At 41.5% G+C, this 14,282-nt stretch overlaps 1 non-coding gene across 1 annotated transcript; it reads right to left on the bottom strand.

Annotated features, from left to right (window-relative positions):
* Positions 1-2,009: 2,009 nt before the first annotated feature.
* On the bottom strand, positions 2,010-6,978 carry LOC109784855 (uncharacterized). Its single transcript, XR_012201561.1, has 4 exons — positions 6,601-6,978; positions 6,354-6,445; positions 2,676-5,606; positions 2,010-2,397 (listed from the first exon to the last, which is right to left on the bottom strand). It is a non-coding gene; the product is annotated as an uncharacterized protein (transcript).
* Positions 6,979-14,282: the final 7,304 nt, after the last annotated feature.

Here is a 14,282-nt window from a genome sequence, read left to right as displayed (position 1 = left end):
ACCTACAGCAACAAAAGAAAAATAGGAAAATTAGGGAAATTATGGTAGAATAAGAAAACTGAAAATTACTCTTATTTAAAGCACTAGGAGTAGGCATATGCAAATTTCAGCAAGTTAAATGAATTTGAGCAAGTTAAACTTGTTGTTAAACATATGTTAAGCTCTATGAACATATATTCAGTTTTCATGAACATTTTGGAGTATGTGTATAGTATGTTTAGATGAACATATATTCAGTTTTCATGAACACTTTGGAGTATGTTAAACCTGATATTTGTATAGCATCGGCTAGTGCCTACTCCAAAACACCAAATCTTGTTAACAACAAGCAAAGGAATTGCTATTAAAGCACTAGGAGTAGGATGCCTATGCATATGCCAACATCCGGTGCACAACTAAAAGCAGATGTACTTCTATACAAGGAGTATTTGTATGGAGTACATGTTGCTTCTTCTTGGACATTTAATGTTTCTTCTTGGACATCTGCTACTTCTTCTTCTTGGACCATATTCACATCAGCTTCTTCTTCTCCTGCAGGTGGTGAGCATTTTGTACCGGTTCGAAATTCAAAATAAGGGCATAATGGTCTATTTGCACTTTTGTCGGCTGTGTCTGAAAATCCCTCAACATCTTATAAATCTTTTCAGAGGGAGTACCTAGTAAACTAATATAAGAGCGTTTAGATCACTACTTTAGTTATTTAAACACTTTTATATTAATTTATAGAGGGAGTACTAATTAACCACGCCACGTCTGACAAGGTAATAGAACCAAATAAATACGTACGCAGTTGTTATATCACACAAAGGCAAGCCATGCATGCATTTTCAGTCCAGCATACGCATCGATCACTGGTCTTTGGCACACTCAGCACACTGCACACACATAAACAGAAAACAAACCACAACAACAAACAATGATACACAAGCCGTCTCACTCTCCCTGGAGACAGTGGAGATGATTTATTCTTTCTTCAGCAAGGAAAGGAACACACACATGCATCCACCATCTCTTGGGAAGCAAAGCAACACACCAGTTTATTTATTGGCTTGAACCGTCGATCATGGCAGCGGAAAGCAGCAAGAAGGCGTCCACCGCCACTGTCATAGCAACCATGCCTCAAACCTACACAACATATCACCAACTATCATCCATCTATTATATATGACACCTGCACGAAACAAGATGCAAAACAATGAAGAGTGCACGTACCTGGATAGTATAGTACGGTCGTCACTTCACCGAAGCACAGAAGCCGGCGGCGCAGCGACCCGGGAGAGGAGGCGGCGAGCGGAGAGGGGATCGACAGAACGGGGAACAAGCGTGCGGGCCTAGGTTTTCTTTTCCTTTTCTCCCAGCGCTGCACACTAAATTGAACGGATCTACCCTTTTAGAAATTGATTAGCCCCACCATAATCTTGTAATGGTCCCACAAGTATTTGTAATTTTATGTAATTCTAGTATCGTAACTCCTATTTCTCCACCGTTTGATCGCAGTGGATGAACGGCCCCTAAATTCGCCAATCACTGTAACAGTTGTATAATATAATTTATACATACTACCTTCATTTGTTTTTTCTAATATTTCTAGATGCATAATTTTTTGGATGAGACAATAGTGATGAAATTTGAGGAAAATTTAGTAATTCAAAAACTAGTACAAAGTTACAAATCTGCTGGACAAACTCAATAAAATCTTATCGCTTATCACGTCGGTCGGTCCAACACACAAAAAGAAGAATCTCGTATAATATAATATATATAGGTCAAACAATGTCGAGGAATTGATCAATTATCAACCAATTATCGGTACTATGGAGACCCAATATTGGATCATTAATAACAGGAGCAGGAGATGCATACTAGGCGCTAGCAATCAGGTTAAGAACGAGCTAGGCTAGTGATCCGGTACAGCGATCAGGATTACGAAAGATGCAGATTATCTGTGAAAATAGGAAGACGGAGATGGATTGCAAGGAAAGGAGATTGAGATTAATCTCTAGGTAATGGAACCAAATAAATAAATACTCAGTTGATATATAATCCATTTCATGTACATCACACCAAGCCATGCATTCTCAGTCAAGCATACACATGCATTCTGCTGTACTGAATCAGAATGACAACACACATTGCAAACTCAGCACACACATGAGCAGAAAACAAACCACACCAACAATGAATCATAAGTCTTGAGAACGGACAGACACGCAAAACGACTAAGCATGCATGTGCGGCATCAAGCAAGCAAGCTAGCTAGCTAGCACCACTTTATTCTTTCTTCAGGAAGGAAACAACACACCCAAAAGGATTTGGCTTGCGCTTGCAGTGTGAAGGGTGGAAAGCAGCAAGACGCCGGCCATCGTTGTAGGCTCTGCCGCCATACATCCATCAAACCTACACAACACACGGAATGCCAAAACAGATGAATTGATCACCGAATGCATAAAGGAGTAGATCAAACAATTTGCTTGCTTGCTATACACACATACACATACACATACAGGAGCAGGATTGGCTAGACTGTTGCTTTCTCGACAAATGTGTGTATGTATTATATTCACGGTTGTTATTCGGATATTACATAGCACAAATGCACAAGGTGTGTCTGCAATTGTTACCAAAAAAATACAACAGATAGATAAAAAACAAAGGAAAGACTTGCGGATGCGTACCTGAACAGCTTGTTCAGCTCACCACAGAACTGAGCCTCTAGGCAGGGGCTTCTTGTAATACGCAGAGTGGCGAGGCTTGAAGAGGGAAGGGTCGTGGCCGGTTTCCAGCCCGTCCCACTCTAACTTCTCCCACCAGTCCTTCTCGCAGTCCACGACGGGACGGTTGTCTCGACCGACAGCCGGGAGGCGCCTGAGAGCCCAGCATCCCCTAACCTTGATGGTCTCAAGCTTGGGAGAAAACATCTTGGCCTCGCATATCTGTTGCAGCTTGAAGAGCTGATGCAAGTATATATGCTTCAGGTTTGGGAACTCCAGTGCACCTTTACACTGGCTTGTAGCTATTCTTGCCAGAATCTCTGGCTCCACCGGGAACACCTGCTTTAGATCACCACAGAAGGTGATGTGGAGGATCTCCAAGCTTCTCAAGATGTATAACCTGGACCACCGGAGGACAAACGTGAGCCTCGGGCAGGAGAACAGGTGTATGCTCTCCAGTTTCGCAAAGGAACGATTGTCTTGAAAATCCGACACCCTTTGTTTGCTCCAAATGCAATGGGCTGATAGGAGATCAGCCGCCCAAAACTCAACTAGTTCTTCAAAGTAGTAATACCTCCAATCAATATTGAAGACCGTACGCATCTTGGGGCATCTCACCACGTGACAAGATTTCAGATTCCATGTAAGTACATTACTTTCTATGGACACCATATGTCCAGGGATGACAGTGGTGACGGAAGAATTGTCATGCACATGCAATGACTTGGTCTTGTTCATTGCAAAGATGATAGCCTTCATTACTCGTGTGCTCACCACTCCTGTGAAACTAATTCCATCACTAATCTCCACATGGGAGCCCAGCGGCTGAAACTGCGATGCACTATTATAGCCATCATCAACAGTCATGTTGTCAACAGCGACATCCATGTACGTGATGTAAGCATTGGGTAATAATAACTTGGGCTGAGGAGGACCCATTATCTGCGGTGCGCTACTACCAATGGCCGTGTTCTTCTTATTGCTTTGATCCTCAACTTTGTTGCTACAAGCTGGGACACATAGCTTCAAATGGAACCTAGTACTCTTCCAACAGAAGTCAACATTACTCTCTAATACCAAGGTCGACTGAAGAAACCTTATGTCCATTATAGTAGCATATGCTTGATGAAATTCTGCTTGGACATGGCAGACTGAAGAATCAATACTTAACAATGTATCTTTTGGCATCCCATTTTTTGGCCATAGAATGGAAAGGAGCTGCATACATCCCAATAGAATAATTTTTTGGAGATGTGGGACCTGCACCACTTGAGTTGTGAGATCAAGTGTCTTGACTTTCGTGCCAGATAGGTCCAGCTCCTCAAGGTTTGGAAGTGATCCCCTCAGTGTGAATTCAGACAATCTTGCACAACCAGCCAAGGAGATGCGGCTTATTTTGGCTTCCTTGTAATCATCTTTTCTTGGTCTTGCATCTAAGCTGAATGATTCAAGTGATGGAGGGAGTCCTTCGACATGCTCCAAACCAACACAACCATCTAGAACCAGAGTCTTGAGGCTAGTTGAACTTGACAAGCTGGGCAAGCCTGTCTCCAAAGAGCAGCATGTAGGGTCAATAACTCGAAGCTTGTGAAGATTTTGTGGTTGTCCCAATGCAAAAATGATGTGCCAAAACCTTCCATTCTTTATATGTACTTCCCTAATGTTTGTAGCCATCTGCTTTATTATCTCTGGTGATGAAGGCAGATTCCAGTCTGTATTGTGTATGTCTATCACCCATAGGCTCTTCAAAAAATCCATATTTTGCTTCTCATCTTCTTCTGGTCGTAGATCCTGGCAGCCATCTAATCCAAGGAACCTTAAGCTGCGGCAACGACGAAAAGGAGGAGAGGAAAAACTGAAGGTGCAGCGGCATAACTTGAGCACACAAAGTTTGTCTGATTTATGAAACATGTCATCGGGTAAGGATCTTAATGGAGGATCCGACTCGCTTGCAACTGCGGCAAGGAAAAAGGACGTTGACTCTGGATGCACAACAGAGTTTTCCTTGGACAATATCCAGCGTTTTGAAGGAGTCTTCAGTTCATCCCCAAAATATGGTACTGTATTAGATGAATAATCCTCTATACATATTTGTTCATGTAGAGCAGCTGCAGCCTCCCATGCTTCGTCACCATGGCCTCCTTGTATAATCCCATCACAGACCCAGTAGTTAGAAGCATGTGTGGCCCAGTCATAGTCCATGATATTGCCTCCTTGAGAATTTAATGACAACAGATACAAGCAACACTCTTCCGATACTTCACCAAGCTTATCTTTGTACCCAGCAATTTCTGCAGCCTCTATTTGAAGCAAATAATTCCACCCTAAATAAGGACTCCAATCACGATGAAGAAAAAGATGTGAATCATCCACCTTCTTACTGACTCCTGGGCTGAGTCGGAGCCTCCCTCGAAATGTCCACAATACTCGACTACCCCACACTGACAGAGGAATGCCAAAATCATTCAGGTCAATTGTGTTGCCGCTCCCATTATGGAAGACCAGTAATTGTTTCTCTTGTTGTACAACCTGATAGATCTCTGCCCCAACATCTTGTATCTCAGCTCTGGACCCTTCATCTGCCCCTTGGAAATCATCTTCTTCATCTTGTCTATCAAACATATCCATTACCCTTTGAGGAAGCTTGAGTTCTTGTGCGATTGTCCTCTGGAGTGCTCGTCGGCTTTTCCACCTCGAGCAATCGACGTGGACGATCTTGTCGAATTTGTTCAGCAGAGACGGCGGAGGGTCTTTGGCTATGGCTCTAAGCACCGCCGAAGCAGCCAGCCCTTTCCATCCATCAAAATAGATGGCCTTGTGCGCAGTACTGCTTGTATCCTCTAGATAAGGGATTATTGTCTGCACCGCTTCTTCAATGGTGTCCGGAGTAATATACTGCATTAGTAAGTTGATGGCAATTAGTGAGGTCGCTGGCATTAGCAGTTTTCATCTAGCAACATATATGCGTAAGGTGCACCAACTTTTCATTTATCATTGTCATTAATTATATGGACTATATGCATGGGCACTAATGTAGGCTCACAGTAAGCAAGCAGACCATAGTTTGAGTGTCTGTGTGTTAATTGGACGGACCATCAATGCATGGTAGCATCGGCCATTGCAGGTCATCACCACTGTGTTATGGTGTGTTTTGGTGGAGGGGTCAGGCCAAAGTCGCGACCAAGACTTGTCCACTCTTGTAATAAATATTAAGCCTAAAGAATTACAGGGTTAATTAATTTCAGCAAGAATTGCATCCTCTATTTGTGTGTGTGCTAACATTAATCCACCGTTGCTTGATCCTTGGAGAACACTGTGAGAATCTTGAATGTATCACAATTTTATTCAAGAACCAACTAATTAAGATAACCATCTCTGACATATACTCCCTCCATTCCTAAATATTTGTCTTTTTAGAGATTTCAAATGGACTACCACATATATACGGATGTATATAGATAGACATATTTTAGAGCGTAAGATTCACTCATTTTGCTCCGTATGTAGTCACTTGTTGAAATCTCCAGAAAGACAAATATTTAGGAACGGAGGGAGTATAACGTAGAAGAAAATAATAATACTAGACTACACTACTGTGAGAATTGCATGCATGCATGCATTTGTACGCAGACAAATTAATACCTGCCGAGGCATGATGACTAATGTTTGAATGAAAGCCTTCCAGAGACAAGAAGCTCCAGAAATCTAACCCATTGATCAATTGCAGCTGGCACCTGCTAGTTACCACAAGAGAGTCATTGTTAGTCGATGCATACATAATGAAAACATATGATGAGGTTCTGGAAAAAAGAAAAGAAACTGCAAGCAATTTACAAGAGAAATTATATACTATGTAGCACAAGAACCGTCTTAATAGTTTTGATAGTACCTTAATCAGCTGGCTGGTTGGCACAATCCTGTGTGCTGATCTATCTATTGCCTATGCGAGATGAAGGAGGAACAATGGATGAATTAATGGATGGGGATACTGAAGATTTGATTGTATGCAGAGCAGGTCTGGCCTGTGTTGGTTCTTTCTTTGGCTTTAGTTTTGGACAAAGCTAAGATGGTGCTTTGCTTGAGGCTCGAGTTACTTAAAGAATAAAGATTGAGCTGTCTGCTTCTTCCTCCTTTCCTTTTTTTTTCTTTTTCTTTGAATAAAGAAAAGCAGGGTGGGGCCTAGACCTTGGACTGGATTCCAAGCAAGGTGGGCGCGGGGACTCAGAGATCTTCTTTCTCTTCATCTCTTTTTCATGAAAAAACATAAAAATAACACCCAGCCACAACCAGCCGCGGAGGAAAAATATATATATATATATATATATATATATATATATATATATATATATATATATATATATATATATATATATATATATATATATATATCCAGCATGCAGTTTGCATACATGTGATGCGGTGCAAAGATTCGAAGAATGCAAGCACCGTTGTTAGTACAACAATATAAAAAGGTGTAACTGGAATTATTCACCTGAACTACAATCAATTGGCTGGAATCAGTGAAACTGCACAGCAGATTAAGCTACCGAATTGCAACAAAAACCGGGATAAAATGTTGATATAATGCACCAGTACTATGAATAGTTGTGATGGCAGTAGTTCTTCCCTGTCAGTCGACTGATTGATTGATGAAACAGAACTAAGTTACTTTGGCCAATAATAACATGAACTGGTTGCAAGTATATATCAGACTGCTATAATGGCCAAAACTGATAGAATGCAAGCTGTTGGATTGGAACTGATCGAATTGAACATTCAGACTGTAATAACATCAGACTGACTGAAGAGGTGTGCTTGTGGCGAACACAAATAAAGAAAAAAGAAACGGTGCTCAAAGGGAACAAAAACATGCTAAAGAAAATTAGTAACTATGGACAGATGCATGCATGGCGAAATTTATACTCTCTCCGGCCCTTTTTACTCCGCGTATTAGATTTGTGTCGAAAGTTTGACCAAATTTATACTTAAAAATATCAACATTTACAATAGCAAATATACATAATATGAAACTACATTTTATAATGAATCGAACAATATTGATTTGGCATTGTGAATGTTTGATACTTTTTTTTCTATAAATTTGTCAAAGTAGAGATTCTTTGACTTCGGACAAAACTTATGTGCAGACTGAAAAGAACTGGATGGAGTACTTCACCAACTCAGACGTCAAACAGATAATAGAAGGTGATGCCGAACAGAGAGAATCCTTTTCTCTTCTTCTTAAGTTTGCTGACTTATATAACCTGCATATCAGATATATACATACTGGGTGACTGAACCCAAACTGCCCCAAGTTATGACCAACAATCTGACAGGATTTGATTTGTGTAATCAACCTCTTTTTTTTGACAATTGATTGAAATAATCATCAACTCAACTGGCCAGTTATGCTGCAAATTTAAACAACTCATGCATCTGGAAAATCAAGTTGGTTTCAGCTAACGATGACAGAATGAGAGGAGAGCAGCACATGCCAACCCATGCGTCTTCCCGGATCTCGTATTGTTAGTGCACCGGACTAGTTGGTGGTGAGGGCCTTGATCTTCTCTCCAAGGCGAGCTAGCAAAGCAGGTTGATAGGGATACCATCAGTGGGCGTAAAAAGTCAAAACTAGCATACATCAGACTGCTAATGAATCACTGGGAAAGCCAGCTGGAATATGAAGAGTGCAAGCTGTTTGATTGGAACTGAATTGTAAGTACACTAATAATTGGACTATGCTAATGCTGATTCCTTTGTCAGTCGCTTAACTGACGACAGAAAAGTAAATAAGATGCATAGGCCGATAATATTTGTCATTTATAGCTCAGCAGAAAGAAAAGGTTGCCGCGTCAATAACTCATAGAGTACTAAAACAATAATTTTCTTATTAAGATGCCAAATCAGAAATCGTCACAAAGAAATAAAGGAAATACACATGTACGTACTAGTTCTGGTGTGCAGTGGGGTTTGGCCTTGCTTTTCCCAAAGAGAAAGCATCCATCCATAGCAGGTGGTTAGTTCTTTGCTTCGGGCTGCAGCAAAGTAGAGAACACAGATGGAATTTGAGCTTGGATTAGCCTCTCTCAGATAGTTTTGGAGCACCTCCTCCCTTTTCTCTGTGTTGTACATCTTTTGTCTTTGAAATAAAGTTTTACTGTAAGGGCTCCCCCATCAGTTTTCTGTTCAAACAATTACCACCATTTCATTTTTTCACTCGAGGGATATGAGTCCTTGTCAGAGTTGACAGTTAAGTGTCAAAACTTTGATTCCAAATTAATCAGGCTCTGGCTCTAGAAAAGGTAAGCAAAATGTTCTGAATCTTGGCTTCATGTGCAATGTCAAATCAGTGAATGGGAAGCATTTATCAATTCAAAACTCTTAGCAGCAGGGAGAAAACAGAGAATTAACAAGCTTCAACCAGCCTTCTACAAAGTGATCAGCTTCAACTAGTCTTAACTTTGAAAGCAAACGGTGCGCTTGGTGCTGTTATACTTTGCAGCACTTTGACCAAGATGATTTCCCAGAAATCTAAACTCAATTTTAACCAATGGAATGATGCAGATTTTCTGTCAGTGTCGGATCACTACAGACACAACACTTCATGGCTCCATGCACAAAGATGCGTTTGCCTTTTCCTTTTCTCTTTGAACAAAACAGGGCTGGGTTCTTTTGCTTTCTGATAAGAGGGAGCTGCTTCGTTGCTTGGATTTGGACTTTGGATCCATACTCACAAGAACCAAAATGCCCACGCTTTGTCGAATGTAAATTGTCGCTCTGTGTCACTTAATATGGAATCGTTCTAAACAAAATCTTACATTACTTATATATGGATCTACTTAATAAGTTCAGAAAACAACATGTGACCGTTGCAGCTCACACATAATATAATTTTACATGTACGTGGACAGTATGCAAAACTATCTGAATAAGAGATACAACTACGTCAATTCTTCTACTGTAATGGGAAATAATACTGTAATGATCGGTCCAAGTTATCTGAGGAGAAGGACGATATCATGTATACTAGTGCGTGCATGTATGCTGTCCAGGATGCATAGCAGTAGCAGGTCGATGTCCCACAGTATATAGTTGGCGGGCTGCTGGTTATGGTTAGTACGCCGGACTAGTTGGTGGTGAGGGTTTGTACAGACTAGAATGCTAAAGCTACTGGACGAAATGCTATCCCCAGTTACAGTTAGTACATGTACGTAGTAAAATAAATAATGGAACCAAATAAATACGCCACGACTGACAAGGTAATGGAACCAAATAAATACGTACTCTACTCAGTTGTTATATCACACCAAGCCAAGCCATGCATTTTCAGTCCAGCGTAGCATATACATGCTGCTGCTAGCTGTACTGAATCTGAATGAAGGGAAACACACACACACACACACACACACACACACACACACACACACACACGCACACGCATCGATCTCTGGTCTTTGGCACACTCAGACTCAGCCAGTCACACACATAAACAGAAAACAAAAACCACACCAACAATGAAATGATACACATTTTCTTTGAGGACAGGATGAACAGGGAATACCGTCTTTAGATCACCGCAGTTGACAATGTGGAGACTTTCCAAGTTCGGGAAATATGATCTTTGATTAGCCCACAGTAATGGGAGCACAAATGCAAGCCTTGGGCAAGAGTATAGGTGTATGCTCCGCAGCTTGGCAAAGCAATGAGTTTCCATGCCACTATAGGTCCTTCCTTTGCTCCAAATGCATTGCGCCATCAGTAGATCAGCCGCCCAAAAGGTCTCCATTTCTTTAAAGGGGTACCAATAATAGTTAGGCATGAAGACTGTGTGCATCTTGGGGCATCTCACCACATGGCACTGTTTAATCAAGATTCATCCCAAGTCCGGACATCATGTGTTCAGGGATGACAGTGGCGATGGAAGAATTGTCATGGACATGCAACGACTCGGATTGGTTCATTGCAAAGATGATAGCCTTGATTGCTTGTACACTCTCCACGCTAGCGTTGCTAGCTCCCTTGCCAATCTCCACATGGCAGCCCGATGGCTGAAACTGCATTCCATTGTTGTAGTCGTGATCAATAATTATGTTGCCAACAGAGACATCAATGTAGGTGCTGCAAGTATTGAGGTTTAATGACTTTGGTTGAGGAGGACCCATTATTTTCCCACTAGCACCAGGGCCCATCTTCTCCTTCATATAGCTTTGTCGCTTAACATTGGTGGTACAAGGGACACAAAGATTTAGATGGAACCTATTGTTCTTCCAACAGAATCGAACATTGCTTTGTAATACCAAGGACCGAAAAAACCTTATGTCCAATATAGTAACATACACTTCATGTAGTTTTGTTTGAACAGGACAAACCGAGGAATCAATTTGCAGTACTGTCAGTGTTGGCAGACCGTCTTTTGGCCATAAAATGGCATGGAGCTGCATACATCCCAATAGAATAATTTGATAGAGACATGGGACCTGCACCTCTTTGAGGTCAAGTGTTTTGACCAATGTGCCTGATAGATCTAGCGCCTCAAGATTCGGAAATGATCCACACAATCTGAACTTCACTAATCTTGCACAACCGGCGAAAGAGATATGAGAGATTCTAGCTTCCTTATTCTGACCGCCACTTGTACATGCATCCAAGCTGAATGATTCAAGTGATGACGGGAGTACTTCTGGTCCAACATGCTTCAGCCCTATACAGCCGTCTAGAACCGGAATCTTGACTCTTGTTGCCCCTGATAGACATGGCAAAACTTGTATTGTACTATCCCCAGAAAGGTCGAGGAACTCCATCTTGACCATATCTTTAAATTCATCCATTTTGCCTGTCTGCCAAGGGGATGTAGGCTCAGTTGCCTGATAGCATCTTGTATATATGTCCCCACCAAAAAAAAACACGCATATATGAGTCAGTGAATGGGTTCCGTTTCCGTTTTTTAATTAAATCTTGAAGTTGAACGTGACATTTTTATTCACGATGCATTCCAATACAAACAGCTATATATCTTTGACATGGATATTAATATATTTTAAACAAGTGTCATGTGTTTATAAACTTTATATATGCTACCACGATAATAGTACTAGTCTAGATTGTGAGAACAACAAGCATGTGTACACAGACCCAAATACCTTTCGAGGCATGATGGCTAGTATTTCAATGAAGCAAGCGAGCAAAGATAAGAGAAGAATTAATCACACATATAGTATCAGTTGTATATAGTACCTGAATTTACGGGCAGACACCGTTGGGCAGTTGGGCCAGAAGAAAGATGTTTATGTCATGTGACAGGAAGGAAGATGAATGAACGAAAGAATTCATGTACTTTGCTTGGGACTGCAGCAAAGTAAAGAAGAAAGATGGAATTGTCTGCTTCTTTCTCCTTTTCCTTTTTCTTTAAATAAAGCGTGGGCAGGGCAGGGTCTAGACCTTGGGTCACATTCCTAATGCAAATCACAAGTACTACAATGCCATCAGTAATGAGTTGAGAGGGCGAAGCCTAGCGCGGATCAAATACAACTATGGAATTAGTTGAGTATACCATCAATCGGCTGGAATCACTGCAAAAGCCGGCTGATATCTCACGAATGCAAGCTGTTTGATTGGAACTAAATTGTGCATTAATTAGACTGTGCTAATGCTGATTCCTGGGTATATGCATGGTATACTTCTCCTTGGTCAGTTGATTGACTGACGACAGAAAAGTAAATATGATGCATTTACAAAAGAGGTCCTAAACTAAAACAAAAATGTTGTTATCGACATGCCAAACAAACAAACGTCACAAAGAAGTAAACCAAAATAAATACTATGTTGAGTCTACAAAGAATAACTGCAGCATTAGTTTCAGAAGACTAACTTCAACATATACACGTACATGCTCTTCCCTCAAGTTGGAAGGGGCTAGACCATGCTGTTAGTTGATGTACTCTAGAAACTTCCCTCAAGGTGTGCCCAACAATATGACAGGATTTGATTTGTTGATAAGAAACTTTTTTTTCCGGACAATTGATTGAAATAATCATCGACTGGTCAGTTGTACCTGCAAACCATGTTGGTTTCAGCCAACGATGACAGAAAAGGAAAGCATGTTCCTGGCCGGAAGCAGAGCAGTTCGATGCATGCAACAGTTCTGGACACGGCTATAAATATTCAGTTGTGAGAAATAAATAAATATTATATAATCCATGTATATCACACCAAGCCATGCATGCATGCATGCATTTTCAGTCCAGCATACGTACGTACACATGCTGCTAGCTGTACTGAATCTGAATCAAGGAAACCCCCGTGATCCAGAGGTTGCGCCGAAGCACTGGCCCGCCGCCACGACTAGCACGATCGGCCTCCCTCCGTTTCTAAATACTCCCTTGGTCCTAAAAATTTCAGTGTGTTAACTTTATACTAACTTTAGTACAAAGTTGTACGTACTAAACTTGAGATACTTATTTTGGGACGAAGGTAATACAAGTCTTTCTAAAGATTTCAATAGGAACTATATACGGATGTATATAGACATATTTTAGAGTGTAGATTCACCCATTTTACTCCGTATGTAGTCTCTATTGGAGATTATCTCCAGAAAGACTTATATATTTAGGAACGGAGGGAGTACTACCTTTGATCCCCAGCATTAGTCCCGGCCGGGTTTCGGCCCAGGACTAATGGAACCTCTAGTCCTGGTTCCAACAACTAGTAGCGGGCGGAGGGACGGCCATCTCTAGTCCCAGTTCAAATGGGCCCTCTAGTCCCGGTTGGTGATACCAACCGGGACTAAGGCCTTCTTTGGTTCATAGGGTAGGAAAATCATAGGAATAGAAAAGTCATAGGAAATGAGATGACATGTATCTCAAATCTTATGAGTAGGAATAGGAAAGGAGATGCAATTTGATTCACATCATAGGATTTTTTCCATTGAGTCTAGGCTAATGTTTATTTTCCTATGAAATATGGAGGATAGGAATAATTCCTTCATAGGAATATATCCTATGAAATTCCTACTAGATTCCTTTAAACCAAAGGAGGCCTAAAGGGGTGGCGGCAGGCTGGGGCCCCTGCGAGAACTTTTCGTCCCGGTCGGTATCATCAATCGGGACTAGAGATGGACCTTTAGTCTCGGTTTGTATCACCAACCCAGACTGAAGGTATCTATAGGACGCGGATTTTGTCTAACTCGTTGCGCGCGCAACGCATATCTAGTCCACCCATCAGCATGCATGTCAAATCAACAAGTTGCTGACCCACACAGATTCTATGTATTCATTTTTTTAGAAAAGGAGGATGACCCCCGGCCTCTGCATCTGAGCGATGCATACGGCCACTTTATTAATTATTCTCACAAGACCTTACAAAGAAAAACAACAATAAGACTAAAGCCGCCGTCTAAGCAAAAGACTGTCGCTACACCTATCCAGTTGATGAAGGGGCGCAGATAGCCTGGGCCTAATACCAAACAGACATCGCAGCCAAACCTAACATCTAAGACCTGGGGTCCCATCCAGGACGCCTGCCGGGCATGGGTCTCACCGGTCCGGCGTGCACTCAGAGGCCGCCGCCGCCAAC

The sequence above is a fragment of the Aegilops tauschii genome, chromosome 2 (genome assembly GCF_002575655.3).
Source record: "Aegilops tauschii subsp. strangulata cultivar AL8/78 chromosome 2, Aet v6.0, whole genome shotgun sequence".
Classification (NCBI taxonomy): domain Eukaryota; kingdom Viridiplantae; phylum Streptophyta; class Magnoliopsida; order Poales; family Poaceae; genus Aegilops; species Aegilops tauschii.
The sequence above is the reverse complement of the archived record's forward strand: the minus strand, read 5'-3'. Positions and strand labels throughout refer to the sequence as shown.